This window comes from Pan paniscus, chromosome 6 (genome assembly GCF_029289425.2).
Source record: "Pan paniscus chromosome 6, NHGRI_mPanPan1-v2.0_pri, whole genome shotgun sequence".
In the NCBI taxonomy this organism is placed as follows: Eukaryota; Metazoa; Chordata; class Mammalia; order Primates; family Hominidae; genus Pan; species Pan paniscus.
In genome coordinates, this window is record NC_073255.2 from 158312715 (window position 1) to 158322618 (window position 9904).

The 9904-nt window shown below is 38.7% G+C and overlaps 1 pseudogene; it reads right to left on the reverse strand.

The window, feature by feature from the left end:
- Positions 1 to 1359: 1359 nt before the first annotated feature.
- Positions 1360 to 8778, reverse strand: LOC100968535 (large ribosomal subunit protein eL18-like; annotated as a pseudogene).
- Positions 8779 to 9904: the final 1126 nt, after the last annotated feature.

The following is a 9904-nucleotide window of genomic DNA, read 5'->3' on the forward strand; positions in this document are numbered from 1 at the left end:
ATACTTAGGAATCCAACTTACAAGGGATGTGAAGGAACTCTTCAAGGAGAACTGCAAACCACTGCTCAACGAAATAAAAGAGGATACAAGCAAATGGAAGAACATTCCATGCTCATGGATAGGAAGAATCAATAGCATGAAAATGGCCATGCTGCCCAAGGTAATTTATAGATTCGATGCCATCCCCATCAAGCTACCAAAGACTTTCTTCACAGAATTGGAAAAAACTACTTTAAAGTTCATATGAAACCAAAAAAAAGCCCGCATTGTGAAGACAATCCTAAGCCAAAAGAACAAAGCTGGAGGCATCACGCTACCTGACTTCAAACTATACTACAAGGCTACAGTTACCAAAACAGCATGGTACTGGTACCAAAACAGAGATATAGACCAATGGAACAGAACAGAGCCCTCAGAAATAATACCACACATCTACAACCATCTGATCTTTGACAAACCTGAAAAAAAAAAGAAATGGGGAAAGGATTCCCTATTTAATAAATGGTGCTGGGAAAACTGGCTAGCCATGTGTAGAAAGCTGAAACTGGATCCCTTCCTTACACCTTACACAAAAATTAATTCGAGGTGGATTAAAGACTTAAATGTTAGACCTAAAACCATAAAAACCCTAGAAGAAAACCTAGGCAATACCATTCAGGACATAGGCATAGGCAAGGACTTCATGTCTAAAACACCAAAAGCAATGGCAACAAAATCCAAAATTGACAAGTGGGATCTAATTAAACTAAAGAGCTTCTGCACAGCAAAAGAAACTACCAGCAGAGTGAACAGGCGATCTACAGAATGGGAGAAAATTTTTGCAATCTACTCATTTGACAAAGGACTAATATCCAGAATCTACAAAGAACTCAAACAAACTTACAAGAAAAAAACAACCCCATCAAAAAGTGGGTGAAGTATATGAACAGACACTTCTCAAAAGAAGACATTTATACAGCCAACAGACACGTGAAAAAATGCTCATCATCACTGGCCATCAGAGAAATGCAAATCAAAACCACAATGAGATACCGTCTCACACCATTAGAATGGCGATCATTAAAAAGTCAGGAAACAACAGGTGCTGGAGAGGATGTGGAGAAATAGGAACACTTTTACACTGTTGGTGGGACCGTAAACTAGTTCAACCATTATGGAAGACAGCGTGGCGATTCCTCAAGAATCTAGAACTAGAAATGCCATTTGACCCAGCAATCCCATTACCGGGTATATACCCAAAGGATTATAACTCATGCTGCTATCAAGACACATGCACACGTATGTTTATTGTGGCACTATTCACAATAGCAAAGACCTGGAACCAACCCAAAAGTCCATCAGTGATAGACTGGATTAAGAAAATGTGGCACATACACACCATGGAATACTATGTAGCTATAAAAAAGGATGAGTTCATGTCCTTTGTAGGGACATGGATGAAGCTGGAAACCATCATTCTCAGCAAACTGTCGCAAGGACAAAAAACCAAACACCGCGTGTTCTCAGTCATAGGTGGGAATTGAACAATGAGAACACTTGGACACAGGAAGGGGAACATCACACACTGGGGCCTGTCATGGGATGGGGGGAGGGGGGAGGGATATCATTAGGAGATATACCTAATGTAAATGACGAATTAATGGGTGCAGCACACCAACATGGCACATGTATACATATGTAACAAACCTGCACATTGTGCACATGTACCCTAGAACTTAAAGTATAATAATAAAAAATAAAAGAAAAAGAAAAAAGAAGGTAGGATCCAGGGTTAGTTTTTGTAGCCTTGGCTGGCCCCTTGGCCTCTGGCATGCTCGAACTTCCGGCCCTTGGAGCGGACGTAGGGTTTGGTGTGGCTGTGTGGGGTTCCCAGGGCCTTGTCGAAATGCCAGTACACCTCTCGACCCTTGCGAGGACCTGAGAGCAGGACGGTGCCGCAGACCTTGGGGGAGTCCAGGGCCAGCTGGTCGAAAGTGAGGTTCTTGCCCCACACCCTGACGATGTGGCTGCGGGCCCGGCTGGTCACGCCCAGTGCACACACCTTCAGTTTGGGCACCTCCTAAACCCACACGTCATCTGTTATGGTTCCCACAACCACGGCCATTTTGTTTTCCTGGCCAGGAAGCTTCATTTTCGGGATCATCCGGGAAAGGGACAGAGGTGGCTGGTTGGTGCACTCATAAACAACCTCTTCAGCACTATTACTTTTTTTAAAGTGCCCTAAATATCCTTATCAGAGGGGTATTCTTACTTTCACTTTCTCTTTTTTTCCCCTCAGGCCTTTCTTGCCCTCTATTTAAATCTTTCTTCTAAAGCTTCTCTTCCAGTCCTAGGATCCCCAATTCTTTGTCTCCCTTGTCTTCCAAGGGAACATTATTTTTTAACAATTCTTAATTATGCAAAGAATTTTATTTCTTCATTCTCTCAACCATTCCAATTCTAACTGAGCTCTAGGGCCTACCTACATTTAACTAAATGAAACTAAACAACAAAATCATCATTTATATGGCTGACCTATATTATGGAAGCAAGCTTGAGTCATCTTTTTTAATAGGAATTTTGTCTTCTTCCTACAAATGCACTGTCGCCAAAGAGAGTCATAGAGGGAAGGATTTTGCATAGGGAGAGATGAGCTTGGGATGGGTAGAATCAAAATTTCAGAGAGTTTTAAGGGGTGGGTAATGGGCTTTTGCACAAAATCGTAAAATAAAGAAAAAGAGAGAAGGGAGCTTTTCAGCTGAAGGTGGATAAGGTTTCTATTAGTCATCTGTGGGGAGAGATAGATGGATATTAAAAGGAGAGGACAGTTTACATATATAGAAATTTATAACGGCCTAAATACAGACACAGGAAAGACAACCCACCTGTTTCTAGCATCCTAGGTAGTACATTTGTGTGGAGCCAATAAAAAAAGTGTACACAAATAAACCAATTATATTCAGGTATGTTTTGAAAGAGCCATGTTGACTGGCCTAAGATGTGGGGAAAAAGCCAGGGATTTTGTTCACAGTAAGTTCAATACAAACAAATCCAGTGATTTGCCAAAAGAGCTAACTAGTATCTTAGCCCACATTAATGCAATTTCAGTCTCTTTAATAGTGTAGTGTTGTTCTACAGCACTTACCATGGGGAGTAAATGAAGCATTTCTAGCATGGTAATGAATCTATTGGTAGTACAGTCATTAATGAACTGTTTTTTGTTTTGTTTTGTTTTGTTTTGTTTTTGACGGAATTTCGCTCTTGTTGCTTAGGCTGGAGTGCAATGGCGAGATCTCGGCTCACCACAACCTCCGCTTCCTGGGTTCAAGTGACTCTCCTGCTTCAGCCTCCTGAGTAGCTGGGATTACAGGTGCCTGCCACGACACCTGGCTAATTTTGTATTTTTAGTGGAGATAGGTTTCTCCATGTTGGTCAGGCTGGTCTGGAACTCCCGACCTCAGGTGATCCACCCACCTTGGCCTCCCAAAGTGCTAGGATTACACGTGTGAGCCACTGTGCCCAGCCCTGGTTTGTTTATTTTTATTTTTATTGTTTTTGGTTAAGTTTTTATTTGGTCATATTAAGACACAGTAAGGTTTTGCTTCTATAAAGTGAATAATCATTAATTTTTTTCTTTTTTTTGTAATTCAAGGGAAAACTTAAGTTTGGTTGGTTAATTTTCCTTTTTCCCCTCTATATAGATGCTCTTAAGAGAATAATTGTAGTTAAAAAAACATAAGTAATTACACTTTTGGAAGCTAGCATGTTACATTACAGTTGTGCAGGGAGGATCAGAGGTAGAAACCCCAAGAAGCTACTGCAGGCCTGACTCCTTCTTCCCTTCCTTGCCCAGCCCCTCTAGTTTTGCCTGAGGGATGCAAGGTAAACTACATCAACAAAGGTCCAGGAACCACAACAATTCTGAGGTCACAAATCATCTAGGCCTGCAGGTGGATGCCCTAGATTGTAGGCATTGATGCCAAGGAAGGAAACCACCCTCTTAACACCTCACGATCCGTAGGGCATTGACAGCAGAGGCTTTTACTCCTCAGCCCCTCCCCTGAAAGGCCTTGATTAGGAAGGTAGCTGAGTCACCATAGAAAGGCCAAGTATGTGTAACACAGCCAATACTGAGAGTGAATTCTGATAGACAACCTTTCTCCGAATTATGTTTTATTTCTGTTTTTCTATATCCATATTGTTTTCTATATTTATTTTCATATATTCTATATTCAGAACATAGAATATGATTCTGAATATAGAATTTTTAATATTTAATAGAGACATGGAGACATTAAATATTAAATATTAAATTTAATACTTAATAGAGATATATTTAATACAGACATGGAGAAACCCCATCTCTATTAAAAATTCTATATTCGGAATATAGAATACAATTCTACGTTCGGAATATAGAATACAATTCTACATTCGGAATATAGAATACAATTCTATATTCGGAATATAGAATACAATTGAGAATATAGAAGACAATTCTATATTCGGAATATAGAAGAATACAATTCTATATTCGGAATATAGAAGAATACAATTCTATATTCGGAATATAGAAGAATACAATTCTATATTCGGAATATAGAAGAATACAATTCTATATTCGGAATATAGAAGAATACAATTCTATATTCGGAATATAGAAGAATACAATTCTATATTCGGAATATAGAAGAATACAATTCTATATTCCGAATATAGAAGAATACAATTCTATATTCCGAATATAGAAGAATACAATTCTATATTCGGAATACAGAATTATATTTCTATATTCTGTATTCGGAATACAGAATTATATTTCTATATTCTGTATTCGGAATACAGAATTATATTTCTATATTCTGTATTCGGAATACAGAATTATATTCCTATATTCTGTATTCCGAATACAGAATTATATTCCTATATTCTGTATTCAGAATACAGAATATATTTCTATATTCTATATTTCATTTTTCTATATTTTTCTATAAATAGAATGCATCACCGACCCAAGGGATTCAAACATCATGGGTATCAGAATCACATGTCCCTCCCCAGAGATACTGCCTCTGTCTAGAATCCCAACAGCCCCCTTTAGGCACAGTGTCACCCCTGGGTTTTTTCCTGAGATAGTAAGCTGTAGCAGGAGACCCTGAGAGCTGCGCTTGCTTTGTTGGGAGAATAAGGCAGTAATCTGTAGCCTCACTTCCTCAGCCTAAAATGAGGGCTTGGCCCAAATGACTTGTAAGTTTCTTTTCAATTTCTACCTTCTGCAAAAATAGCAAAAGGAAGTTTTCAAATTTTCATTTATAATATCCTGGAAAACACAGGCAATTTGTTGTGAAAAGGCAATTTGTTGACTAACTTGATCACGGTAAAGAGTCAAATTGGATAATTAGATTCCAAAGTGGATTTTGGGGGGACCTAATTTTCCTATTTGGCTGCCTAACAGTATCAAAATAACTGCTAATTGCCAAATCTCTCTCTCCCTTCTCTGTATGCTTAGCCAATATTGCTGTAGTGCATCAAAAAAAAAAAAAAAAATGCTACCATTGCTCAGTCCACCTGTGCATCTCCTAATAATTAAATAGTGCACTTGTAGAAATTTTTTTTTGGTTGGGGGGAGGTGGGAGACAAGAAGATTTACACATATAGGGACTAGTCATAGCCTATAGTTAAGTGTCTAGCTCCAGAACCTGAAGCACAATGGTTTCTCCTAAGTGAAATTTAGGACTGTAGGACCAGCTGTAAGCTGAGACCTCCAAAATCTGCATTGGTCAGTGGTCCCCAAATTTTGGGCAAAGGGAATCACTTAGGAATCTGTAATAATACTGATATTTGGTTGCCCCTAACTCTACCAGACATGATGATTTAATTGGTAGGGGATGAGAATAGGAATCATAAAATTTCCCCAAGTGATTCTAATGTGGAACAAAGTTTGGCAACTCCTGAAATTTGGTCAATATCATCGTAAAATATGCTAGTCTGTTAGGTTGATTTTTTGCAATGGTTGGGCCTAAGGCAATTTGATCAAGATTGCAGGCACTTGGATCAGACAAGCTGCTTCTTAATCTTGCTCAACCTCTGCTGGTTCTGTCTATGTCCACAAACTGGCCAGGTAATTTTGTTTAGTTTCAGCTTTCTTATTTGTATGATAGAGATAAATGTGCCCACCTCATAGTATTGTTCTGAAGATGAAATGTGTTTGGAAGGTTTTGGAAAATTGTTGGCATGAAATCTGGCACCCAGAACTTGATATATTCTAGTCATCATTATACGTTGTTAGGATTTTGAATCTATATTTTATTTTATAAGACAAAAGTCGCTGGGCACAGTGGTTCACGCCTGTAATCCCAGCACTTTGGGAGGCCGAGATGGGTGGATCACCTGAGGTCGGGAGTTCGAGACCAGCCTGATCAACGTGGAGAAAACCCGTCTCTATTAAAATTACAAAAAATTAGCCAGGCGTGGTGGCACATGCCTGTAATCCCAGCTAGTCAGGAAGCTGAAGCAGGAGAGTCACTTGAACCTGGGAGGTGAAAGTTGTGGTGAGCCGAGATCTCGCCATTGCACTCCAGCCTAAGCAACAAGAGCGAAACTCCGTCTCAAATAAAAAAAGAAAAAGATCTTTGAATAAGTCACCTGAGGAAGTTACCATAGGCCTTCCTTTACTTATTTTCTAAAGATATCATAATAATTATATTTTTCTTTTATATTACAAAATTAATTTCTGCAAAACAAAGCAGAATATATACCATTTATCACAACTCTTTTCTTCAACACTGTTTCGTTCTATAAAATGGAAATGAAAGTCCTGTACAATAGCAGTCACTAGCTAGCATCTAATTTAATTATCTTTATAGCATCTTTCATAAAACTAAGTCAGTAGGAGGCCATAAACAGAGAATTTAGGAAATTTTATTAATCTCCTGGGTAATAATATAGACATTTTCCTTGAATTCATAATGTCTCAGTGGGCTTTTGATTAGATATGCAACTCAAGTCACATGGATGATAACACATTGAGAACTTATGGTTGATGTGACCACTAAACATAGACTGTGAAGGTCAACAATTTTATTGCCAATTCCTCATAGCAGCTCTATCTCTAAAATCATATGTATAATGCAACCAACTTACTCTAATGCAAAATATCCACATTCTATTTTCATGTGTTATTTTCTTTTGATTTTTAAAATGTACTAAACCAATGTAAAAATAAAATTATATATGCTTAGCCCACCTTGGGCAAAAATGCAGTTTTGCCGGGGAGTGAGGTAGGAGTAGAGAGATGGGTGTCCCGATTAAGAAGAAGATTAAAGGGAGTTTCAGGCAACTCTCTAAGGAAAGTCTATGCTCTACTCCTAAACTTCTCTAATGCCTTGGATGTGTAACCGGAATCCTGAAATACTAGTTTCACAGCTAGCAGGCACCTACCACCATTAGGTTTGTTGCTTCTCGCTGAGGCAACTCTAAGTTGATCCCAGCATGCTGTGCAAATATAATCAGCTTTCATGTGTGTCATAATGCAAAAAAACATGGGACGCCCTGCTTACATAGCACTCTTTTTTTTTTCAGTGAATGTTATCATTATAATTAAAGTGTCTTTGGGTATAATCTTGGATGATTCTAATACTCAAAGAACAAAAATGAAGAATTCCTGACCATTTCAAAAACTCATCCAATTTTAAGATGTTCTTTTTGGTTATGAAGGAAAACACAATTAGAGATTGTTGTTCAAATTATATGATAGATGACTCTGCAGTACATTATAGTATCAAAAATCTGGGCTTCCTTAGCTTTGGAGGGCTATTATCATAACAGTTGGATGATTCATTTAGGTCAGAAAAATCCCATTTCAGAATATTCTTGAAAAAAAATGTAATTAATATAATTCCACTCAGATTTGAGAACATTTGGTTTATTTCTAGCTACAAATAGTTTCCTCTATACCAGAAAATAAATTATTTACTTCTTTTCTCTAGGTTTATGTGTTGCTAGGTTTCATTTGAACTTTATTTCAACCTTAAGAATAAATTGGGAAGAAAAAATATGTTTAGGGTGGGGACTGAAATAAGTAATGTAGAATTCCAAATCAGTTGGAGTAAAAAAATTCAATGGCTTGGGGACAGGATGTGATATAAATAGAAAGACCATGGGAAGATTGCCCAGAAGCCAGAATTTGGGTTCAAATACTAAAATTTTAGAACTGAAAACAACCTTTGAGATTTTAAATGAGGAAGTGAAGGGTCACAAAATATTGTAGATTATAGCTCAAGAATAGAGTGAAATTGTGTATTTTAGTAATAATACCTTCACCAGGCCAATTCTTCCACCCTCAAATCTGGGTAAGTCTCTCCAATATTAATCCTGCTAGTGAGACGGGATTTTAAAGAGACATCTGGAAACACCAGTGTTCCAATTTGGCACCAGAGGGTTGACTACTCCCAAACATTTCCTCTTGTTCCTGTAACCACTGCCCCACCCACCCCATCTCCATCTCCTTCCCTGCTCTGCCCTCCTCTTTCAAAATAACTTAGTAGAAAGGTTACTTTCTCCAAAAAATTGATTTTTTTTTTTTGAAGCAAGATTTGAGTCTTCCTTATTGTATTTTAGGAAATAATATAATACTGTGTGTGCCTATTGGTTGCTTAGTAAATATTTGTTAAACAAACAAAACACCTAAGAGAAGAGACCTGAAATCAATCCAAAAGTAGAAAAAAAGAAAGACAAAACAACCAAATTAAAGCACTTCTCACCTTCACTGGACCAGCGGAAAATTTCGGTTTCAAACATCTACAGACTGGGTGTCTGACTGGACCCAGCAGGATTTGGTCTCCAGACTCCCTAAAGCATTGTTACTCTGAGGATTTCCGAGTGCATAATGGGTTTCCCGAGCTGCTTGAGTAAGTGCATCCTAGTTCCTGCAATTACGTTCATGACAACAGCTAGCAGACATTATGTCCTGCTTTGATTCTTTCTTTCTCCTTCATTCTATTTTAATTCTTCTTGATATATTGGCTTGTTCTTAACATAAAAGTCGTTTAAACATGATGGATTGACCATGAACATTTATTGCCTTCCTGAAACCACTCTAAAATGATGGTAAACAACAACAACAAAAATACCCGAAGGGCCGGCACAGTGGCTCACACCTGTAATCCCAGCACTTTGGGAGGCCGAGGCTGGTGGATCTCTTAAGGCCAGGAGTTGGAGATTAGCCTGGCCAACATGGCGAAACCCCGCCTCTGCTAAAAATACAAAAATTAGCTGGCCGTGGTGGTGCACGCGTGTAATCCCACTACTAGGGAGGCAGAGGCAGGAGAATGGCTTGAATTTGGGAGGCAGAGATTACGGTGAGCCAAGATTGCGCCACAGCACTCCAGCCTGGGAGACAGAGCGAGACTCGTCTCAAAACAACAACAACACAAAAACAAACCAAAAAATCCTCGAAGGACAAACAGGAAAGAGGACATCAGTGGTTGAGAAGTTTGAGTAAATGTTTAGCAGAGGGAAAACATGGAGCAGTGATAACTGAATTAGGGACAGAGGAAGCTGTTTAGGAGGAGAAGATTGCTTATTTGTCCCAAAGAACTGTGGTAGGGCCAAGGACCATTGAAGGAGAGACAGTATGGTGCTGCAAAGAAGGTGATGAATTGAGAAAACCTGTGTACCAAAGAGTGGCCTTCTTTTCCTTCTTTCCTTCTCTCCCCTTCTCTAGCTCTGTGGCTTAGCAGGTTGCTCACCATCTCTAGCTACTTGCTTCCTGGCAGGAGAGCCAATGCTTTTGCTCTGGATAAATTTAATAGAAGTTCCTACAGGATCACTTTGTTGTTGTACTCTGCATGTAATGGCAACCCAACCCAGACCACTAGAACCAGGCTTAAATCTCATATTTCCAAATATGTCACAGAGAGTGATT